We start from the raw sequence: 24,381 nt of genomic DNA, 5'->3' as shown, positions 1-24,381 counted from the left end.
GAAGTGATTTACAAATTTTCAGGTTATCACATGCAGGAAGCGTACGTCGGGGTGGGGGCAGCTGGTGGACAGTCTCATTTGGTAATGCATTTATGTTATTTAATTGCGTCTCAAGTGTTTACTTTTTCTGTGAGCAACTTATAGGTGTGTTCTTATACTTTCATTCGATGTAATACTATGTCCTGTGTCTTGCTTATACTTCATCTATTGTCCACCCGCACTACTCCCCCCCCCCCCCCCTTGCTTGTATGTTCGTTGTTTTTAACATCTTTTCCAGTCTTGATTCATTGTTTCCTCTGTACCATTTTTTATCATGTTCATTTTATTAATAAAGATTTGTTATGATAAATTAGAGGTTCAGTTGTTTCTTATAAGTTTGTTATCACATGGAGGAAGTTGAAGCAACAGTGGTATCTATTTCAATAGAGGTATTAGTACTTGCAATCCATATAGAAGTCTTATATCTTAATATCTTAGATGTATGTAAAATCACAATGTCCCCCTTCTTTGTCCTCAGTAGTTCCCCAAATGTGTTCCAAATATGTATTTTTGTGTGTTGTGCATTTGGTTTTACTTGTCATGTCTCTCTGGGTCATTGGCTAGGTAGAAAATAATGATTGGAAATACACTGCTCACAAAAATAAAGGAAACATTCAAATAAATCTCATTGAATTCTTTGTTTTTGTGCAAAGTTGGTTGTTCTGACATCAAAATCACACAAAAATCATCAATGGAAATCCCATTTATTAAACAATGGAGGCCTGGATTTGGAGTCACACACAAGATTAAAGTGGAAAAACACTGATCCAACTTTGATGTAATGCCCTTTAAACAAGTCAAAATGAGGCTATATACAGTATTGTGTGTGGCCCCCACGTGCCTATATGTCCTCCCTACAACGCCTGGTCATGCTCTTGATGAAGTGGCGGATGGTCTCCTGAGGGATCTCCTCCCAGACCCTGGACTAAAGCATCCGCCAACTCGTGGACAGTCTGTGGTCCAATGTGGCGTTGGTGGATGGAGTTAGATATGATGTCCCAGATGTGCTCAATCGGATTCAGGTCTGGTGAACGGGCGGCCAGTCCATAGCTTCAATGCCTTTATCTAGCAGAAACTGCTGACACACTCCAGCCACATGAGGTCTAAGGGGTCTGAAGATCTCATCTCGGTACCTAATGGCAGTCAGGCTACCTCTGGCGAGCACATGGAGGGCTGTGTGGCCCTCCAAAGAAATGCCAACCCACACCATTACTGACCCACTGCCAAACCAATCATGCTGAAGGATGTTGCAGGCAGATCGCTCTCCGCGGCGCCCATCCTGGTGTTCTCTGGCAAATGCCAAGTGCCCTGTACGGTGTTGGGCTGTGAGCACAACCCCTATCTGTGAACATTGGGCCTTCATATCATCCTCATGGAGTCGGTTTCTAACCATTTGTGCAGACACATGCACATTTGTGGCCTGCTGGAGGTAGTTTTGCAGGGCTCTAGCAGTGCTCCTCCTGTTCCTCCTTGCACAAAGGCGGAGGTAGCAGTCCTGCTGCTATGTTGTTGCCCTTCTTCTGCCTCCTCCACATCTCTTGGTATACTGGCCTGTCTGCTGGTAGCACCTCCAGCCTCTGCACACTACACTGACAGACACAGCAAACCTTCCGCCACAGCTCGCATTGATGTGCCATCCTGGATGAGCTGCACTGCCTGAGCCACTTGTGTGGGTTGTAGAGTCCGTCTCATGTTACCACGAGTGTGAAAGCAACACCAACATTCAAAAGTGACCAAAACATCAGCCAGAAAGCAAAGGTACTGACAAGTGGTCTGTGGTCCCCTCCTGCAGAACAACGCTGTTATTGAGTGTGTCTTGCTAAATGCCAATAATTTCCACCTGTTGTACAACAGCAAGTGAAATTGATTGTCAATCAGTGCTGCTTTCTAAATGGACAGTTTGATTTACTTAAAGGGGTTATCCAGCGTTTGCTAAAAAAAACTATTCATTCTTAGCTTGCTATGAACTTAACATACCATTGTATCAGACTGATTCATCGCCGTCTATACCACTGTTTTGTCCATACAGTCCCCCCTTTCCTCCAGGCTGTAAATCTTGCTTCTTCCTGTCTGGCCATGTCATCACCCATCATCCTCTGCACTTGTTAGTCACGCCCAAGTGCTGGAATTCTTTGCCCACATCGACAGCCCCTCAGGCTAATTATTCCGCCCACATTACTCCCTGTCACTTGTACACACCCCTGCAGCTAGAATGGAGGCGTGTCATGCTAGTTCTCAGATAATAACAGTCACAGCGTGTCCAGGAAGTGGGAGGATATACTGTATATAGGGCTGGGTGAGAGGATATATACAGGGCTGGAAGGAGGAGATATATACAGGGTTGGGGGAGAGGATATATACAGGGCTGGAAGGAGGAGATATATACAGGGCTGGGGGAGAGGATATATACAGGGCTGGGGGAGAGGGGATATATATATAGGGCTGGGGGGAGAGGGGATATATATAGGGCTTGGAGAAAGGGGATATATATAGAGCTGGGAGAGGGGATATATACAGGGCTGGGGAAGAGATAAATATATATATATATATATATATATACATACAGGGCTGGGAGAGGGGATATATACAGGGCTGGGGAAGAGATATATATATATATATATATATATATATATATATACACATACAGGGCTGGGAGAGGGGATATATACAGGGCTGGGGAAGATATATATATATACAGGGCTGGGAGAGAGGGCATATATACATGGCTAGAGAAGATATATATAATTCGATTAATTCGCCCAGAATGTGAGAATCGATTTGACTTTTTTGGAAAATCGAAAATCGATTTTCCAAAAAAATCATTGGATTTGGGCGCGCGGGCGGGCTGCTCGCATCCTCCAGCTACTGAAACAGCGTGAGGAGCGAGAGCGGCCAGCAGCGTCCTATGTCCCCGCCTCTGACCCGCCCCCATAGCCGGACGTATACGCGCGCTCCCCTCCCGGCCGCACATGGAGGTCCCCGGAGGAGGCTGCAGATACTGAAGCATCGGGTGATCGCTGCGGGTGCTGGAGCTGTACAGCAGCGACACTATCACCCGATGCTTCAGTATCTGCAGCCTCCTCCGGGGACCTCCATGTGCGGCCGGGAGGAAGCGCGCGTATATGTCTGGCTATGGGGGCGGGTCCGCTGCGGGGAGTATGTGCGGGCGGGAGGAGAGCGCAAGTGCCGGTGGTGTGCGCCCGCACAGAGCGTGTACACCAGGTATGTTCCCTCCTGTCCCGGTCTTCTCCATGCCCCTGCCGATCTGCCCCCTGCTCCCCATGTCTGCCCTATTCTCCCCCCGATCTGCCCCATGCTCCCCCCAGTGTGCCCCATGCATGTCCCCCAGTGTACCCCATGCCTTTCCCCCCTAGTCTGCCCCTTGCTCCCCCCAGTGTGCCCCATGTATGCTTCCCCCAGTGTGCCCCATACTTGCCCCCCCCGTGTACCCCATACCCTTCCCCCCAGTCTGCCCCATGCTCTTAGCTATGTCCCTGACCCTCATCTTTACCTGTACTACTACTACACCCCTCATCTTTACCTGTACTACTACTACACTACTCATCTGTACCTGTACTACTACTACACCCCTCATCTTTACCTGTACTACTACTACTACACCCCTCATCTGTACCTGTACTACTACTACACCCCTCATCTGTACCAGTACTACACCCCTCATCTTTACCTGTACTACTACTACACCCCTCATCTTTACCTGTACTACTACACTCCTCATCTGTACCTGTACTACTACACTCCTCATCTGTACCTGTACTACTACTACTACTACACTCCTCATCTGTACCTGTACTACTACACCCCTCATCTTTACCTGTACTACTACTACACCCCTCATCTTTACCTGTACTACTACTACTACACTCCTCATCTTTACCTGTACTACTACTACACTCCTCATCTTTACCTGTACTACTACTACTACACTCCTCATCTGTACCTGTACTACTACACCCCTCATCTTTACCTGTACTACTACTACACTCCTCATCTGTACCTGTACTACTACACCCCTCATCTGTACCTGTACTATTACTACACCCCTCATCTTTACCTGTACTACTACTACACCTCTCATCTGTACCTGTACTACTACTACTACTAAACCCCTCATCTGTACCTGTACTACTACTACACCCCTCATCTTTACCTGTACTACTACTACACCCCTCATCTTTACCTGTACTACTACTACACCCCTCATCTTTACCTGTAACCCTACTACTACACCCCTCATCTGTACCTGTACTACTACTACTACTACACTCCTCATCTGTACCTGTACTACTACTACTACACTCCTCATCTGTACCTGTACTACTACTACACCCCTCATCTTTACCTGCACTACTACTACTACACCCCTCATCTGTACCACTACTACACCCCTCATCTGTACCTGTACTACTACACCCCTCATCTTTACCTGTACTGCTAATCCCCTCATCTGTACTACTACTAATACACTAGTACATAGGGCACATATTTGGGAAAACTACTTATATGGGGCACACAATGGGCTTGTCTACTACATAGGGGCACGGGAGGAGCACTGTTACACTGGGAAGCAATATGGTTGTTGTCTCAAACGTCTATAAAATAGTTTCTGATGCTGCAGGGAGAAAAATGTCCTGTTTGTTTAGCAAAAAGAGAAAAAATCGAGATTTAAATCGAGAATCGTCCAAAAATTTTTAAAAAATCAAGATTTTATTTTTTGGCCATATCGCCCAGCCCTAGCTGGGGGGGATATATACAGGGCTAGGAAGGAGGGGTATATACAGGGCTGGGAAGGAGGGTATATACAGGGCTGGGAAGGAGGGGTATATACAGAGGGCTGGGAAGGAGGGTATATACAGGGATGGTAAGGAGGGGTATATACAGGGCTGGGAAGGAGGGTATATACAGGGCTGGGAAGGAGGGTATATACAGAGGGCTGGGTATATACAGGGCTGGGAAGGAGGGGTATATACAGGGCTGGGAAGGAGGGGTATATACAGAGGGCTGGGAAGGAGGGTATATACAGGGCTGGGAAGGAGGGTATATACAGGGCTGGGAAGGAGGGTATATACAGGGATTGGAAGGAGGGTATATACAGGGCTGGGAAGGAGGGTATATACAGAGGGCTGGGAAGGAGGGGTATATACAGGGCTGGGAAGGAGGGTATATACAGGGCTGGGAAGGAAGGGTATATACAGAGGGCTGGGAAGGAGGGGTATATACAGGGCTGGGAAGGAGGGGTATATACAGGGCTGGGAAGGAGGGTATATACAGAGGGCTGGGAAGGAGGGTATATACAGGGCTGGGAAGGAGGGGTATATACAGGGCTGGGAAGGAGGGGTATATACAGAGGGCTGGGAAGGAGGGTATATACAGGGCTGGGAAGGAGGGTATATACAGGGCTGGGAAGGAGGGTATATACAGGGATTGGAAGGAGGGTATATACAGGGCTGGGAAGGAGGGTATATACAGAGGGCTGGGAAGGAGGGGTATATACAGGGCTGGGAAGGAGGGTATATACAGGGCTGGGAAGGAAGGGTATATACAGAGGGCTGGGAAGGAGGGGTATATACAGGGCTGGGAAGGAGGGGTATATACAGGGCTGGGAAGGAGGGTATATACAGAGGGCTGGGAAGGAGGGTATATACAGAGGGCTGGGAAGGAGGGTATATACAGGGCTGGGAAGGAGGGGTATATACAGGGCTGGGAAGGAGGGGTATATACAGGGCTGGGAAGGAGGGGTATATACAGAGGGCTGGGAAGGAGGGTATATACAGGGCTGGGAAGGAGGGTATATACAGGGCTGGGAAGGAGGGTATATACAGGGCTGGGAAGGAGGGTATATACAGGGCTGGGAAGGAGGGTATATACAGGGCTGGGAAGGAGGGTATATACAGGGCTGGGAAGGAGGGTATATACAGAGGGCTGGGAAGGAGGGTATATACAGAGGGCTGGGAAGGAGGGGTATATACAGGGCTGGGAAGGAAGGGTATATACAGGGCTGGGAAGGAAGGGTATATACAGGGCTGGGAAGGAAGGGTATATACAGGGCTGGGAAGGAAGGGTATATACAGGGATGGGGGGAGAGGGGACATATATACTGCTGGGGGAGGGGGGCTCTAAAAAGGGTAAGGTTCTAGGGGACTGTGCTGAGGGAGGTGGCATCTGGGGGTCCTATACAGAGTTTATTGCAATGTTTGGGTGGGAGAGAGTCTCCTCATGTACAGTGGGGGGAGGGGGTCGCTATGTGCTGTGGGGAAGGAGCACCTCCACAGTGTTGGGGTGTTACTGGATGCCAGCAGGACGGCTGGAGGGCATTAGATGACAGGAGGCAGACATTACACATCCCCTCACCTCTCTCTCCTGCCTCCAGCCGTCCTGTGTCTGCACTTCCTGCTCCCTGCACTGTCTCCCCGTCCATACAGATGGCAGCACACAAAGCTCCTGCTGCCCTAAGACACGCCCCCTGCATGGATTATCACTGAGAGGACGCTCTGTGGACACATGAGGTCCGGCGGCAGCCTGCAGGACAGCAGCCTGAGCAGCATCTCCTCTCACATATGTGAGCAGCCTGGCACATATCCTCCTGGAGCCCAAAGAGAAAGAGGAATTACTGGGCGGAGGGATATTCAAGTGCGCATGGGACGCACAGAAGGAAGTACGCATGCCCAGAGCGTACCATGTGATTGGCTGAACTTCCGTGGCTGACTTCAGCCAATCACTGCAGGGGGGAGGTGCTGAAGCAAGAAGGAGGCGGTGATGAGGATGTCGGAGTGAATACACATGGATTGGACTACAGAGATGACGCGTTGTCTCGAAATGACGCAATAGTGACGTAGCGGTGGTCGACAGTGATAGGAGAACTATAAAAAGAACGAACTTCCGGCGGTGAGTCAATCATTCAAAAACGGGGCCAGCCAATGCAAATATGTAAATGATGTATATTACAACCTTATATAACTTTTGGTTAGGCAGTGTAAGGTATATAATTTTGTAAAACCGGACTACCCCTTTAAAGTGATATTGTGTTGTTTAAGTGTTCTCTTTCTTTTTTTGAGCAGTGTATATTGTCCCAATCGATCAAAAAAAAATATATTTTTTAAAGTGACAGTGCCCATTTAAGGCTATGTTCACACTACGCAAAAGTACGGCCGTTGTTGCCGATGGCAACAACGGCCGTACTTTTACCGCGGTGGAACAATGCCTGTTGTTCTATGGGATCCCGGTCGGAGCGTGCACACATTGTACACACTCCGGCCGGGATCCCATACGCCGCCGCAAACAACTGACATGTCAGTTTTCTGCGGCCAGAATTCAGTGAATTCCGGCCGCAGAAAGACCTGTCAGTTCACACAATGAAGTGAGCGGCTCCGCATCAGAGCTCTGCGGCCGAAAGGATCATACTTAAGTACCGGCCGAGGTCACGGAACGGCCAGTCTCTTACGTAGTGTGAACATAGCCTTAATGGTTATTATACTGGACACAGTGCATGGACAACAGTAACACTTTTTCTTGCAGATTTTCAGAACCTGTGTTTTCAGGCAAACTTTTAATGGGGAACTTCCATATTTCTACTTTCAAATATTTTCATAGAACATGCTAGATAAAAAAAGGAAAACTCCACCCACATTTTCTACTGAGTCTGGGTGGTCTCTTTGAGTTGGATGTATTACACCAGAGGACTTGGCTTGGCCACCATAGAACATTATTCCTTTCCATGTCGGCTAGAAAAGAATCCTAGACAATGGAAACCCTGCACGTTACTTGTCAACTACACACTGATGTCCTTGGCCGAGGTGTACATATATTGACTGCTGATAAATCTCAGTGTTATGCATGTTATACTAATAAAACCAATGAGAACAGCTACATTTTATTCCAAAGGCAACAACTTTAGATGACTTAAAGGGGTTTTCCTGGGAGGAAAAACCCTATAATTATGAAATTTCACTAGTCCATAGTGAATTGCATATTAAAATTCACCTTTTCTTTAGCAAAAGATTTTGTCCGGGTTCCAAAAATGTCCTTTTTATTCGCTTTAACTACTGTGTGTTAAGTTGCCGATTGATAAAAGACCGTAAACGTAGACGTATGACTTATGCGAAGCCACATCTAGACATGATGTTTATATACGCCCCGTGAAAGCTTCGCCTGCATGCATCATGTAGTTAGGCATAAATCCACACATAAAACTGCACTCTCGGCCTCCCTGCACGGTTCCAGTCAGAACTCAGAAACATTCCTAGAGCACTTACTCATGGTGAGAAGCCATAAAAGGAGACACAAACCGAGATCCTGCAGTATAGCAACAGGATTCCAAATGGTTTAACCCTGTATACACGCAAACATTATATTTATTTGCAATCTTTTATGTGTTCGTATCAGCCTACGCCTCTGGCAGTGCTTTCGGAGTTAACACGTTGCATTAAAGTACAAATACATGCACATATACACAAACGCAGTCTCATAAACATATACACTCTCATACACTTACACACACATAGACTCTGATACACAAACATATGTGTACATACACGCACATACACACATACAACATACATACATGCACATATACACAAATACACTCTGATACACAGACACACACATAGACTCTGATACACAGACATACATGCACATACACACACATAGACTTTGATACACAGACATACGTGCACATGCACACACATACACACACATAGACTCTGATACACAGACATATGTGCACATGGACGCACATACACACATACAACACATACATGCATAAATACACTCTCATACACATACATGCACATACACTCTCATACACAAACATATGTGTAAATACACGCACATACAACACATACAACATACATACATGCACATATACACAAATACACTCTCATACACAGAAAGACAAATACATACACATACACTCTGATACATAGACATACATACACACATACAACAAACTTACATGCACATATACACAAATACACTCTCATATACATACACATACACTCTCATACACAGACATACATGCACATACTTGCAAATACATACAAACATACAACACACATACAGTACATGCACATATACACAAATACACTCTGATACACAGGCACTCTTATACACAGACATACATACACATACACTCTGATACACAGACATACATGCACTCTCATACACAGACATACATGCACATACATACACACATACATGCATATATACGCAAATACACTCATACACAGACATACATGCATTCTCATACACAGACATACATGCACATACACACATACATGCATATATACGCAAATACACTCATACACAGACATACATGCATTCTCATACACAGACATACATGCACATACACACATACATGCATATATACGCAAATACACTCATACACAGACATACATGCACATACACACATACATGCACATGGTCGTGCTAGATTTTGATGCTAAGGATAAGGACCACATGTCCTATTGGTCTTTAGGTGAAAAGCACACAAAAGCACTGAATGTTTTTGGATTGGTGTTTTTCTGTTTTGCTGCAGGAAAAGAAAGTGCAGCCATACTGGTTATAGGGCACATAGGTATCAAAATTTCTTAAAATATATATTTTATTTCAAACGATTTCTAAAAACTTGTGTAAGTATGTAACATTAACCTTTCAGAGTGGTGACAAGGTGATTTTAACTAATTGTATTGAGCCCCTGAGAGTCCCCTCCTTGGTGCACAGCACTTTAACATTTACTTCATTTGAGGGCATAGGGCTAGATATAGTCTGTTTGTCAGTACTGCGCACACATATCTTCCTTTCCCTCACCTCACAGGACAGTCACAGCACATAGTCCTCTCTGCTATGCCATGACGTAGTGCTGGTGAAGATGCACTCAACAGGCAGGCACTGTGATAGGTTAATGATTTGCACAGTACACTAATATAGATAACTAGTTGAGAAAAAGAGAATGGGTTACTGATGCCCTGGCTTTGCAGTGAATGAGCTACTGCTGCTGCAAAGTGGTGGTGGTGGGGGGGGGGGGTCCTACACTGCAGAAGTAGCACAAAGTACAGCTGAGTCAGCTGAGTTTTCTGGGTGGTCACAGGGAGGCACGGATTGCAAAAACGCAGTGTGAACCTAGCCTAGTATAGCCAGCTAGTTGAGAAAAAGACAAAAGGTTACTGATGCTCTGTTTTTTCAGAGAATGAGCTACTGCTGCTAAGTGGTGGTGGTGGTGGGGCTACCATACAGAAGGAGAACAAAGTACAAGGTGGTCACAGATAAAAGAGAAGCCTTGATCTACCCTTCAGGAACAGTGTGGCTCATCTTCAGCAGGAAGACTAGCACAGATTGCAGGTACACAGTCCAGACTTTCGGCCACTCTCTACTACAGGTAGCACACGCTAAGCCCCGCCCACTGTCTGTGTTCTGTCCTAATCTAGTTGTTAATTGAAAAAGCCTAACAACGGTAGAAAGCAAATTGCAGAGGACACCTAGTGGCCAAAGCTGTTTTTCTGGGGTAAGAAGTCATTTTTGGTCAATGAAGTGATTAACAAAAATGTTAGGAATCAGATAGGCTATCACATTTAAAGGGGTTATACAGAATCAGAAAAATGTGGCTGCTTTCTTCCGTAAACAACACCATGCCTGTCCATCGGTTGTATGTATTGCAGCTCTGACCCATTCAATTTATTAGTACTAAGCTGCTATACCAAACACAAACCAGGGACAGGTATGGAACTGTTTGGTTGAAGAAAGCAGACATGTTTGACCTCTTTATGGTTGGGACTATGTGGAGACAAATATCTCACCAACAAAGTTTCCACCTAGCTAGATTAAAGGGGTTGGCCATTTCATATTAAAATTGCTCAGTGTACAGTATTAGTAAGTGTACTCATTGTATATACTGACAGCAGCTCCCTGTGTACCTCATAGAGCTACAATCAGACTCCAGGCTGTGCTGTCCTGCTCTGTGGTGAGTCTGTCCATAAGATGGCTGACATGGAGGAGCATGTGACATGCCCTGCCCCCCAGTGTCCACCACTGAGCTTGTATATGCCTATGGAGAACACTGGGGGCAGGGCATGGTCACATGCTCTTCCATGTCAGCCATCTTATGGATAGACTTACCACAGAGCGGGACAGTACAGCCTGGAGGAGGGGAGTCTGTTATTAGCTCTATAAGGCACACAGGGAGCTGCTGTCAGTATATACAGTGAGTACACTTACTAATACTATTATAAAATTATTTTCAGAGGAATTCACTACCATTGGGTTCAATTCAGATTTTATAGCTGATTCAGACTAGTGTAGGAGTAAGGATCAGCCCAGTGCATTGAGTAACAGCTTTACTTCTGATCAGTCCGACACATATTGGTGCAGAATGGTAAGGCTTATACTGTAAGTCCAAAAGTAAAGAAAAAAAAAATAAAATTCTGAAAACCTGAATTTGTTGTGAGGTATACATTCAGAATTCCCCCATATACATTACATTGTTAATGTAGCCATTTAAAAATAGAACTTGGTGACCATAGACACAAACCACTCTAAGAGTCATGGACCAGTTGTATACATGGAAACCACTGTGCGCTCATACTAGGTCCATACCCTTTGCACTGTATATATGTATTGCCGGTAATGTGTAACAAATCTATATTTGGACCTACAATTATATATACATATATCTCTGCAAGCCAAGATCTGAAATATACAGTTTATTTCTTATAGGCTTGTCCTCTTTATATAGTGATTAAGCTTAATTGATATATAGTAAAAGTGGAATAACCCTTGAACACTTCCAGCTGTTGCCAGATGTCTGGTTGCTATGCATAGCCCTAGCAGTGTGTCTGTTACTAGTTAATTGATGTTTTATAGAAGAACATTCTGGAAGGAACATTAGCATCTAATGACAAATGTGTTTATGTGTCTGTGGTAGGAAAATCAGATTGCAATCACCACTGGGTCAATAAACCATAGAAATGGAGAACACCTTCTGTATAGCAATACTTAAAGGGGTATTCCGAGTTACAACACAGAATTGGGGATGTGTCAGATGATGGGAGGTCCGACTGCTGCAACCCCTGTGATCTTAAGACCAGGGCCCAGAGTCTTTGTTTTGAATAACACATGGGCACCATTGCCCCATTCATTGTCTATGGAGCTGCCATGCATAGGAGAGAACATATCTGTGAAAATGACAGACACTGCAACTGAATTGAAGGACACTATTATATCTGAATGGGGTCATTGTTGGTTTACGCCATTGGTGCCCCTTGTTGGTGTCTGTTTTTTATTCAATACTGTTATAAAGGAAACCACAAAGGTGGGGAGCCTTAGGAGCTTCGGGCCATCGCTACTGATGGTGCCGAAGTAACATGGTTGGTGAATGGCTCAGTTTCTTATGGTGTATTCGGCCCCAAGAGCTGCTGGTTTTGCCTCTGTTCAAACCCTTATATCCCATTTATAACACTGGTGTCTTCACGTGTGGCAGCAGGACCTTAGGTCCAAGGTATGACTGCTACAACTGCACCCTGTAAAGTGATGTCCCAGGTTATATATGTCGGTAGAGTAGCTGGATGACATACAATATAGCTCTGATTGGTATACCTGGGACAAGGGAAGACAAAACAGGCAGTTGTCCAGTGTCTAGTGTCCAGTGCCATCCTGTGTCAAGTGTTATAGAGAGCCTGCAATAGTTTATGGTGGGGCAGTCGCCATAGGGCCATTTAAAGGGAAAGATGGAAACATAATAAAAAAAAATAATACTTACCCAACCTGGTGTCCCCACAGTGCAGCACCACTGCTCACTGTCCTCCTCCAGTCTCCTGTATTTCCCAGGTTCATAACCTTCTGTTTGGCCTGTACAAGCTGCCATACGGTGAGTACCCCCCCACACACACACCACACCCCCAACCAGAAAGCCAGAGGAGGAAGCTCTGGAGTGGGTCCTTATACCTCCATGGGCCCCTGTGCTGCTGCTATATGTCCACCCAGGTATAAGATGGCATCATGTGTGGGGACATAAATGGGGGACACAATGATTTTAGTGGTGAATACTTGAGCCTAGGTTTTATGATGCAGTCTGCCCTATGTCCCTGAAATCGCAGCCTATGGCTGTATCCATGTTTATCAGGACTCCATAGAGCTGCTTCTAACTTTTTCAGCCCCGATCGACTGGATTTGAGATCGCTCAAGTAGCGCTCATCTCTAGTCGCTGTCCTTCCTTGCTGGCAGCCTTCCTATAATCCTGGATCTGCTTTGATCTACAATGATCATAGTGCAATGGTCCAAGCCGGTCATTGGAAATACAGATTATACTGGTACACTGTTCATCCTATCATCACAATTGCAGCCATTCTATAGGATTTCTTGTGATTCCCTCCTTTTCTTGCATCTCCTGATATCCGCCTCTATACCTAGAAATAAGCTTTGACGCTTTCGGCTACAGCCCAGAAAATGCATGTATGTGTCAGGCATCCATCACACTTCCCCCCACAGGCATTGTCTGTGCTCAGACTTGCTACCACACAGACCCCCACCAGGTGCATATTTCTCTATATTCTTTTTTTGGCCCATACCTGACCTGCTGGAGCAAGATAATATTACAGCTATACGTGTGCATCGCAGATTAATGTCCTTAAAGGGGCAGGTACACCTCTGTATTTGTGTTTGCAGGAGGCACAATGGAAAATGCAGCTAACCCAACCCCTATGCAAATAAGCTTGTGTTTGTGGCAATGTATATACTATACGCTTGGGTGTCTAGTGGCACTCACTACATTGTCTCCTAACTAGAGATGAGAGCAACACTCTATGGCCTATGGTTGTATCCATATTTTCCCAGACCCCCTAGGGTTGCATGCAACTTCTTCAGTCACTGGTAATCAAATGCCAAATGATCGGACTCAAACTCATCTCTACTCTTAACCCATTAAAAGAAAGACGAGATAATGGTACATCATATTATTCTTAAAGGGAACGTGTTATCAGAAAATGACCTACTGTTTAAATAATGTTTTCATGTTAAACTTTTTTTTTAAAGAATTTTTGATATTTGATATTTTTTCTAATTTTCTATCATTCTATCTAAATTATAAAATAATCTAGTTTTCATTCTCACCACTGGGGCTAAAACTAAGCTGAGACTTCCTGTTGTGTCTGTAGTGGAAGAGGAGGCTGCTGTAAAGTGATCTGTACAGCATTGCAGCATCATGTGACACTAGTAGGTAGATAGCATTAGTACAAGACAATAGCAGCTCCCCATGGAATGACCTTTTTAAAGATCACAGAGCGCGCTCAATGTTGTTTTACATTCATCTCAAGGGGAAAAAGTCTGTCAGTAGCGGCTTATAATAGGTCCGTTTCGGGTGGTAGCCCGGGACCCTGAGCTCCTGGGGGGCCCATGACCACCCAAACAGACTTATACTTTCAGTGGTGTACTGTCTCCTGGCTACACTTCCGCCATGATTTACAAAAAAATCACTGTTTTTGTACGGCAATTTTGCAGAAATCAGGACATCATGACATTATCTGTCCTGTGCTATGAATGCCAGGCTAGTGCTGCCATAGTTACAGTGGGATGGGGGGCCGAGGATTGGTGAACAGCCCGGGGCCTATGGTAAAGTTAATCCGCCCCTGTGTATTGTCATCTATGTTCATGAGTAGAGATGAGCGAACCTCGAGCATGATCCGAACCCGAACTTTCGGCATTTGATTAGCGGTGGCTGCTGAACTTGGATAAAGCCCTAAGGCTATATGGAAAACATGGATATAGTCATTGGCTGTATCCATGTTTTCCAGACAACCTTAGAGCTTTATCCAAGTTCAGCAGCCCCTGCTAATCAAATGCCGAACGTTCGGGTTCGGATTGACTCGAGCCCAAACCCGGTTCGCTCATCTCTATTCATGAGTCTTGCTGTAAAGCATGTCGCTAAATGCTGTCAGAAAATAGAAAGAGATTAAAAGTTTTAGTATCTGACTCTAATCAATAAAAGATCATTTAGGTGACACATTCCCTTTAAAGCATATGTTCCATTTTACAATTCATATATTAATGTTCTATGTAAAAAGGTTTGATGACCTTGCAAATACATTAAATGACTATCCTGTACTGATAATGAGTGACATTCTGTATTATACTCCAGAGCTGCACTCACAATTTTGATGGTAGGGTCACTGTGGCCGGGTATTATCTTGCTGAAAGAGGGCACTGCCATTATGTGGTCTCTTTGCTGTGAAGGGGTCATGTACAATCCACATGATGCCAGGACACACAGGGGGCAGTTATTAAGATGTACAAGTACTCTAGTCTTAAATTAGGCCCCACACCTTTTTCCCTGGCCAGTTGCCCTAAGAGACACACACTTCTTAGAAAACCTGGTTGGCCCAACGCTTCCAGCCGGTGTAGATTTTGTGTGCCTCCCCCAGCCTGCCCACTAGGAAAGCGGGGGGTACGGCGGGCATATGTCAGGGAGAAGAGGTGAATCTGCGACTTCTCCCTGGCGTACACTAGGAATGCAACATTGATAAGTGTCCCCGAAGGTCTCCAGCAGAACATTTCCCATCACATTGCCCCCTCCAGCTTGTTTTATTCCCATAGGGCATGCTGGTGCCATCTATTCTCCAGGTGACACATACGACCATCCACATGATATAAAAGAATATAAAAACTCATCAGACCAGACGCCTTCTTCTATTGCTCCATGTTCTAGGTCTGATGCTCACATAACCATTATAGATCAGAGGTCCATTCAGTGGTGAACGGGGCTCAGCATGGGCACTCTGACCAGTCCATAGCTATACACAGCAAGCCACAATGTCCTGTGTGATCTGACTCCTTTCTATCATATCCTGGAGGAACTTTTTCAGCAGTTTGCTCTACAGCAGTACTTCTATGAGATCAGACCACACAGGCTAGGCCTCACTCCCTATATACATCAGTGAGCCATGGACACAGGGCCTGCGTCAGCACCCGGCTTACCTGGGCAAGTGCCAGGGTCCACAGCATCCCTGGGGGCCCAGGCCCGCTAAGGCTGTTTTATTTTTTCATTTAGACTGTCTGGAGGTAGGGAGCATTCACCTCCTTGCCCAGCCAGCCAACCTCTCCACCATGCTGCAGATCAGCCTGCTCTGCACTCCCTGCATCTTTCTGCCCTGGCCCAGACCTGATTAGAGGAAGCCAGAGCAGCTCAGCTCCCGAGCCAGGAGACTGGTGAGTGTACTGAAGGGAGTGGGTCAGTGTTTTGTGTGGTGTTTAGAGACCATGTGACTCTCCAATTGCTGATAAACTCCAACTCCAATCATGCACTGCTAGCAGGACACGATGGGAGTTGTAGTTTGACAACAACTGAAGAGTCACTTGTTGGGAAACAGTGACTCGTGGGACAGTTTATTAGTGCAGTTTTCTGACTTTCCAGTTGCTGAAAAACTACAACTCCCACCATGCATTGCTGGCTGGCCATAATGGGAGTTATAGTTTGGCAACAGCTGAAAAGCCACTGGTTAGGAAACACTGATTTACAGGGACGATGGCACAACTTATCTTGGGGGGCAGTGGCTCAATTTATGGGGGGGGGGGAAATCACGCTGCTGCAGCGAAATCCGCTGTGGATCCAGTGCCATTCATCCCTATAAGAGCACATACTCGCAGCGAGATTGACATCCTGCTGTTAGTATGTGAGTTAACCCCCCACCGCCCACAAGTGAGAGCATACATTTTGGCTGAGCGGGACCGGAGCCGGGAGCCTCACAAGCACCGCCGGCGCCGAGCAGGTAATGTATGCTCTCGGCGGCGGGGGGTTACCCCACAGCGTAAAAATCCGCTGCAGATCCGTTACGTGTGAAGGCACCCTAAAGGCACAAAGAGGGTCCCGATAATGTTGGGAGCTTGTATAGGGGAAGGTGCTGAAGTGCCTAAGATGTTTGTGTGGCAGAGGGGGGCATCTATAAGAGGACTACACAGACTACATCTATAAGAGGACTACACTGTTTTACTGTCGCCACGTGAGTGGTCCACAAAAGGGCCCGCTGAGGCTCTGTCGCCCAAGGGCCCACAAAGCCCTGGAGCCGTCCCTGCATGGGCACCCATGACCCTCCCATGTCAAGAACATTCCACAAGATCAGCCATTGTGAAGATGCCCTGACCTAGTTGTGTAGGCATCACACTTTGGCCTTCCATACCCATTCCCCTGATCGGTACCGGTCCCAGAAACAAGACACTAACAGATCAAACATTTCTGGAGAATACATAGTAAACCTATTACCCCTGCAGTCAGTTTTGACCTTCAGGACAAATTGTAAACTTTTTGAGGGGCACGGGATAGCAGCAACCCTGCACGTTTTGAGCTTTTTTTTATTCACTTTTACAGTGTTGATAGCCTTGTTCTTTAGTTTAGAATAATTACGAAGATATCAAGCTTATAGTGGTTTTTTACATTTTTACGATTAACTACTCATGCACAAAGAATTTTTTTCTAGCACCATTTGTTTTTGTGTCGCCTTTTTCTGAGAGCCATAACTTTATTTTTCCATCTCCATGTCTTGTGTTTATTTGTCGGATAAGCATAGGTTTTTATTGGTACCATTTTGGGTACATCTGACTATTCGATTTATTTGATGGCTTCACTCTGTTTTTGAGAGGCTGGATGAACCAAACAAATTTACATTTTGGCATTGTTTCTTCCTCTTCTTAACAGCATTCCCCATGTGGGTTAAATAATGTGATAATTTTATTGGGTTGTTGTGAAAACGGCAAAACCAAATGTATGTATAATTTTTTTCTTCCATTTTTTTTACATAATAAAGCATTTTTATTAAGGGAAAGGTTTTGCTGTGTTTTTTCTTTCTGAGAGCCATACCTTTATTTTTAGCATTCTATTAAGTCTTAACCGTTCTGTTCTGAGATTGTTAGTATAATATTCTCAATAAGTCTGTACTGCAGTGTAACATATTATGAGGATTAGCTGTAATAAGATGGCAGCCTTAGGGGGCTTCATTAGACCCCCAGCCACCATGACATCCCATCTCCATCGTGCAATTCCAGGGGAAGACACAAAGTTGTAACAGAGGGAGACCCTTTTTTTTCTTTAAATCATTCTCAGCAAATTAATTCTTATCTCCAAACCATATTTCCCAATAGATTAAAATATTTGTCTTCCCATACCAACGTCCACAAAACTTGAGGACTTCCTTGTTAAAAAAATCATCTCTATCACAGACTGGCTCTACCCTTTACAGTAAGAAATGCAGGACCTCTACCCACAACCCATTGCACCCCATGATCCATAATAAGGAAACAATGAGGTGACAGAGGGAACCTCCTTCTTTGTATAATGACTCAGATGCCGCAATTGCTATTGACCGTGGCATCTAGGGGGTTACACAATTTGGATCTGAGTTATCACTGATCTCGACCATTTCAGCATTATCTCTGATCTTGGCCATGCCTATCTCCAAACAATAATCCACCAAGAAAGTAAAGTAAAATGGTCATGAAGCTTAATGTAAGGGAACTGGGTACCTGGATGGATTACAGGGACAGATATTTAAGCCCTAGTGCTAGGCTCCTCAAGAACTGTCCCTTCCTACTTGCCAGACTGACCCTAGGTGGTCGGGAACAACTGGACGACGGCCCCTATACTGGATAAGTGAAACAGAGCGAGACAAGACAAACACAATACAGAATAGTCAGGCAGAGAGGTAAGGACAGGCAAATAGGTCAGAATACCAAGCAATCCAATCCAAAACGCCAGCTCTAGCTACAAGAGACTATGGCCAGCAATGTCCCAGAGCACAAGTGGAGATGTAGAGCCCCAGTCCAGGGCGTGATTTGACAAGCCCTCTGACATCCAGACTACACAGAACACAGGCAGGGAAGGGAAATATGTGGAGAAGGCAACTGTCCATGACTACTTAGTCTAAACCATCTGCAGCCTGGCTAGGGCTAGCAGAAGAACCCAGAGATGGGTGAGGTGGAACCTGTCAATCACCACACAGAACGTGCTAGAATAAGACAGAGGTCAGACTGGTAGAAAATATACAGACTGAATCATGGCCAAAAGTGCAGTCTCCACCATACGGGCAGAGGACCGAACTGAGAAGCTACAATCACTATTGACCATGGCATTTAGGGGGTTACATGACCTCTTTCCAAAAACAAGATTTCCCATCACATACAAACCAAGTTACCGACCAAGAAATTTCCTGTTAGAAGTGCCTTCTTATCCCTATCATAGAGTGGCACTACCCTTTGTTACAGTAAGAAGTACAGGGCCTCTACCCATCAACCAGAGTACAAGTCGCTGACACATCCATACACATACACGGTGCCACGCATCTACACTTACTTCCATGAAACCAAGCAGAATTTAATAGACTTATGGCACATAGCTTCCCGATACAAACAAGTTAGACCCTCATTTGGATGATAGTCGCCCTGCGTAATAGGGTCTTCTGAGGGCAGATTTGCTTAGATTGACACTTCATATTCCAGTCTCTGAGCCCTTTTACATGGGTCGGTGGGCTCCACGTAATGAGCAACTATTGAAATCCACTCCAGCTAAGAAGTAGTCTAGATCTCCACTATAACTTTCATCAATATCTGGAGTAAATGTTTAGGGCTGTGGGACACCCCGCCTCCTCTCCCTAAATCCTTCCCTCATTTACAAAAAGTTACACAAAAAAGGCAAAATATTCAACTTTTTTAGTCTTTTTCATCAAAATCACATAATTGCCCCCACTAAAAGGTAATTTTAGGACTGACTGAGAGAGGAAAATATCAAGCTGATAAGAGCATTCCAGTCATTGACATAAGGAGTCGGCCTAGCACCTGGATTTATGACCCATTACAGGACGCACTTCACACCCCTAGACCAGACTCCACATCTCTCCTAGGTCATCACCTCTATTGCTCCTCAATCTACAACAAGAGCATTACTTTTATTGCTTTGGCTTATCTTAATGATGTATGGCTCCATGAAACATATCTCACAATGGCATCTCACTATGTTCTCTTCTTTCAGTTGTTCATTTGTTAACCTGCCTGATGAAGGGGCCCCTGTGCTCCCAGAGGTATCACTCCTATCATACTTTAGTCTTTTTTAACACAAGTTTTAACTTTTATAGAGACAAGTAAAAAAATATTGATTGGTTGGGGTCAGGGTGCTGAGACCCCCAACAATCGCTTCTATCCCAGTCTTGTAACCCATTGCAGGAAATGCGCTCCATAGACTTTCTATAGAGTTAGCCTCCTGTCGTGTGGAGAGATAGGGAGAAAAGTAACTGGGGGGTCTCATTCCCTAGACTGCGACCAATCACTAGAAGGAGCAGGTAGAAGGTCTCAGTTAAGCACTTCTCTCCCTTTCTCTCTTTTCACTGCAGGTTGCTGATTCTATAGAAAGTCTTTAGATCTCATAATCTGCAGCTAAAAGAGAGATGGGGAAAGAAGCAATCATGGGGTCTCAGCACCCAGGCCCCGACCGAACAAAACTGTTTACATTTTTTTTTTTTTTAAATAATAGTAACACTTTATTATCACATATTTTTACAGTTAAGCAAGACAGTGAACCTTTCTTCCGTCCACATGACCACAATGACAATCTGTTGGGTGTTGTAGGTTTGCAGTAATTGGCGAACCGCAAAATACATTATGGCATACATTATAAATTTCAATATGGGATATTTGACATTCATAATGTGGTGTGAGCCCCCGGTGATGTTGTGTCGGAGGATTGGCCGGTCACTTGCTAGATGGTGAAGTGTGACTCTACCCTGGTGGTGGTTGGCCGAGATACAGCTGGACCTTGGGGTGTTACTTCGTGACGCCAGTGCCAGTGGGGCACACAGGTGTGATGGCACACATGCTTATATTTTACAAGGCCGATTGTACCTTTTTCCCCTGTGGTCAGTGTCCTGCAGGGTTGCTACGGGGTCCCCTGGGATAGTGTAATCACGGATGGCCAGAGCGGTGTAGTTACTCCCGGACTATTGGATCTGCCACCCACAGAAAGTAGAAATGTCCCAAGGTTGCTGTGTGTGCTGTGTCGGTGTAAGGTGAAGAATCACAGGGTCTCTTTACCATAAATAACTTGGTTTTACTTGGCAGGTACTTGTGTGCAGAAGGACATACAGCTGTGCATGGACAAGATAAGCTACACTTGATAGTTCCCTTGATAAAGCACTACATGAGAGGAGGAGGATGTCATGAGAGTCTCAACCCAAGTAGCACTGTGCTCTGCGGGGATGTTGAAGGATGAGGTAGAAGAATACTTAGAAGAAGAAGAGGAAGAAGACTTGTGCCCGTGTATTGACCTTTTGTTAGTCTTCACACCACCTTGTGCCCACTAGATTTGGCCGAACCATCCTAGGGGAGTGGAATGCTGAGGGTTTCCTGCTGACAACCGCACTGCGAGATAGAGTTCCTAAGCTTTGCACAACTTTGCTCTATCCGGATCAGTTCCTAGCCTACTGCTGTCTGTGGATACTGTCCTGCTCTGTGACACTCCTAGTCCACAGCGTGGGTTGAGGTTGTATCTGACTTGTGCTCTCCTAGAAGGGGTTTAGCACTGCATACTGTTGGGTTGTGTTACTGAGAAGAAAACTGTTAGGCGTGCCCTGTCTGACATCCTACCTATACGGGGCTCTGGCTAAGACTGACTTGGCGTAGGGGACCTGGCAGAGGGCCAGGGCCCAGAGAGGACCACTGTAGAGAGCTGTCTAGCTTGCGTCCTTCCTCTACAATGTCCCACATGATAGACTCATGCACCTTCTCCACCCAAGTGACTTCCCTCCTCCAGCGTGACCAATGTGGGCTGTAAGTGGGTGAAGAGTGCAATAGAAGAAGCAAAGAGAGAGCTCATAGGAGAGAAGAAGAACAGATTCCCATTGGTCCGCAGATCCGTGTGACATACAAAGAAACAATAACCCTTTATACACTTATGCTGTGCGGCTTCTAAACACACATAGCGACATCTATTGGCGAAACTTCAATACTACTTTCATCACCACATAAGTACAATAAGTACAGACTTTTACGAAGGGTGTATATAATTGTAACACCCGTGGTAGGTCAATAATGCGATTAGGGTTCACCTCTATTAGCTACAATAGCTGCTATACCTATAGGCACCTTGCATTTCCCTGGTTTGGTTCCATCAGATGGAGGAGCAGTTGTTGCACAGCGCTGTACCTCTATAGTAAGTAGTGATGTCATTGTTTGTAGATATAATGATAGATGAGTTGTCTAGACTTTGATTAATGGTGAATCCCCGAGCACATACCTCCTTACCACTCCATTGATAATGTGGCAGTGTAGTATGTAAGGTCAATATGGGGTCCTCTGGAGGCTTTTGTGTTCCTATGTTCTTATACAGGTTCTGCAACACAACACACACAACAAGGGGCATTCTGGGAGATAGTAATAATTAGGAAAAGACTGATAGTTTGTGAGGTATCTATCTATCTGTCTATCTATCATATTGGACCAGTCCATGCTTTTCACCCTAATCCTAGTCTCAGGAAGTGTTTCAGGAAATATCAAATGGCTATCCCTGTGGTGGTAAGAAGAATGAGGATCTGCAGGACTCCCCTGATGTATGGTATTGGCAACCATTCCTCTAACAGGTCATTACATGAATCTCAGAAAGCAGAGATATGTCTTTAAGCAGGATATTCCAAGGCCAGGTGGAAAGCAACACGGTCAGATTGTCTGTAATATGAGTCTGTAATCTACGGAAATTGCACATAAAATCTATGTCAGTTTAAGTGTTAGTTGTTTTATGCATCTGTCAATAGCTGCGGAATAAAAGAATATGTAAGGGGGGCCATGTGTATAAATCAGGTCCTGGACTGCTAGGGGAGTTACATGTAAGGGGGCTACACCTCACCGAAATGTCACAGAAGCAAAAAGTATTTTAATATATTCTTACTAGATGCAAGATTATTGGTTATAGTCACTTACAAAGACACACCAACTAAGAAGATATGACTTATAGTGGTATACAAACTTAACAGTTACAGTAGCATGCAGTGGTACACAAGCATAGGAGTTACAGTCACTTACTGTGGTACACAGGCCTAGTGGTTACAATAATTTACAGTGGCACACAGGCTTAGTGGTTACAGTCACTTACTGTGGTACACAGGCTTCGTAGTTACAGTCTTTCCACCACCCAGGGTCCTTGTGAGAGATGTAGTTTAGCAAGCACTGTAGACCCATAGGATGGTGACCATTGCTTCGAAGAATGACCGTAAAGTTGTACAACATACTGTACATGCAGATAGACAGCTGGAATAAAATGGAATAACCGATCAAATTCTTTTGGCCACTTTGCCATATATTAGAACCCCTATATGTACTTATTAGAGAGAGGCCCATCACCAGCATGCTCGAGACGGATCGTTTGCCATATAAATACCTTTGGCTGGGAAAGTTGGATGCAGCCCTCAGAAGTCCATGTTTTCCCGAACTCTCTGCACTTAGAAGAGATGAGCCCATCACAAGCATGCTCAAGTTGGATGGATCGGAATTTAAAAACCGGTGGCTGAGGAAGTTGGATGCAGTCCTAGGGAGTCCATGTTTTCCCAGACTCTCTAGGGCTGCATTCAACTTTGTCAAATTCAAATTCCGAGCAATCCAACTCGAGCATGCTTGTGACAGGCTTAGTAGTTACAGTCGGTTACAGTGGTACACTGGCTTAGTGGTTACACTCACATGATAAATGCATGGTCTGCAGGTTTTAATGATAAAGGGGGGAATTCATCAAGGGCTGCATTGGGTTCAGAGCAACAAAAATTTGCAAATGTTTGCACGAGCCACTTTTGTAGCCACTTTTTGCTGTTCTGTACCACGCTCACAAAGTGGGCAGGAAGGGGTGCAAAAAGGGAATCTAATAGACAATTTACCCTGCAGAGTGATTAGATGTAGATAGATTTCTTAACCAGATGCACACGCAGCCACAGATGTGCTCGATTTATTGAACCACTGGCACCTTTAAATAATTCCAATATAGCGGATGCAGGTGGTCTTTTACATAAGTAACGGTGGTCTTAGCACAAATAATTTTGAGTTTAACCATTACAAATCGCAGTAGAATGGTTTACTAGGGACCCTGGGTAATACTGGTACAACCACTTGTAGATGGGGCCCCTCGCTACCACCACAGCACTCACATCTACAGTCCTACTTTGGCCCTTGTCCAGGCCAATGGAACACAGCAATCACTGAGCTCAGGGAGATCAGTAAAAAAAATTCTATGAAGTACTCACTTAATAGTCTCCATTGATACATTGCCCCCTATAAATTAAAATTTGTAAGAAAGGGGTCCGTTGAGCCTCAGTTATGAGTCTT

Source organism: Dendropsophus ebraccatus, chromosome 14 (genome assembly GCF_027789765.1).
Source record: "Dendropsophus ebraccatus isolate aDenEbr1 chromosome 14, aDenEbr1.pat, whole genome shotgun sequence".
In the NCBI taxonomy this organism is placed as follows: Eukaryota; Metazoa; Chordata; class Amphibia; order Anura; family Hylidae; genus Dendropsophus; species Dendropsophus ebraccatus.
Note: the sequence above shows the minus strand (reverse complement) of the source record.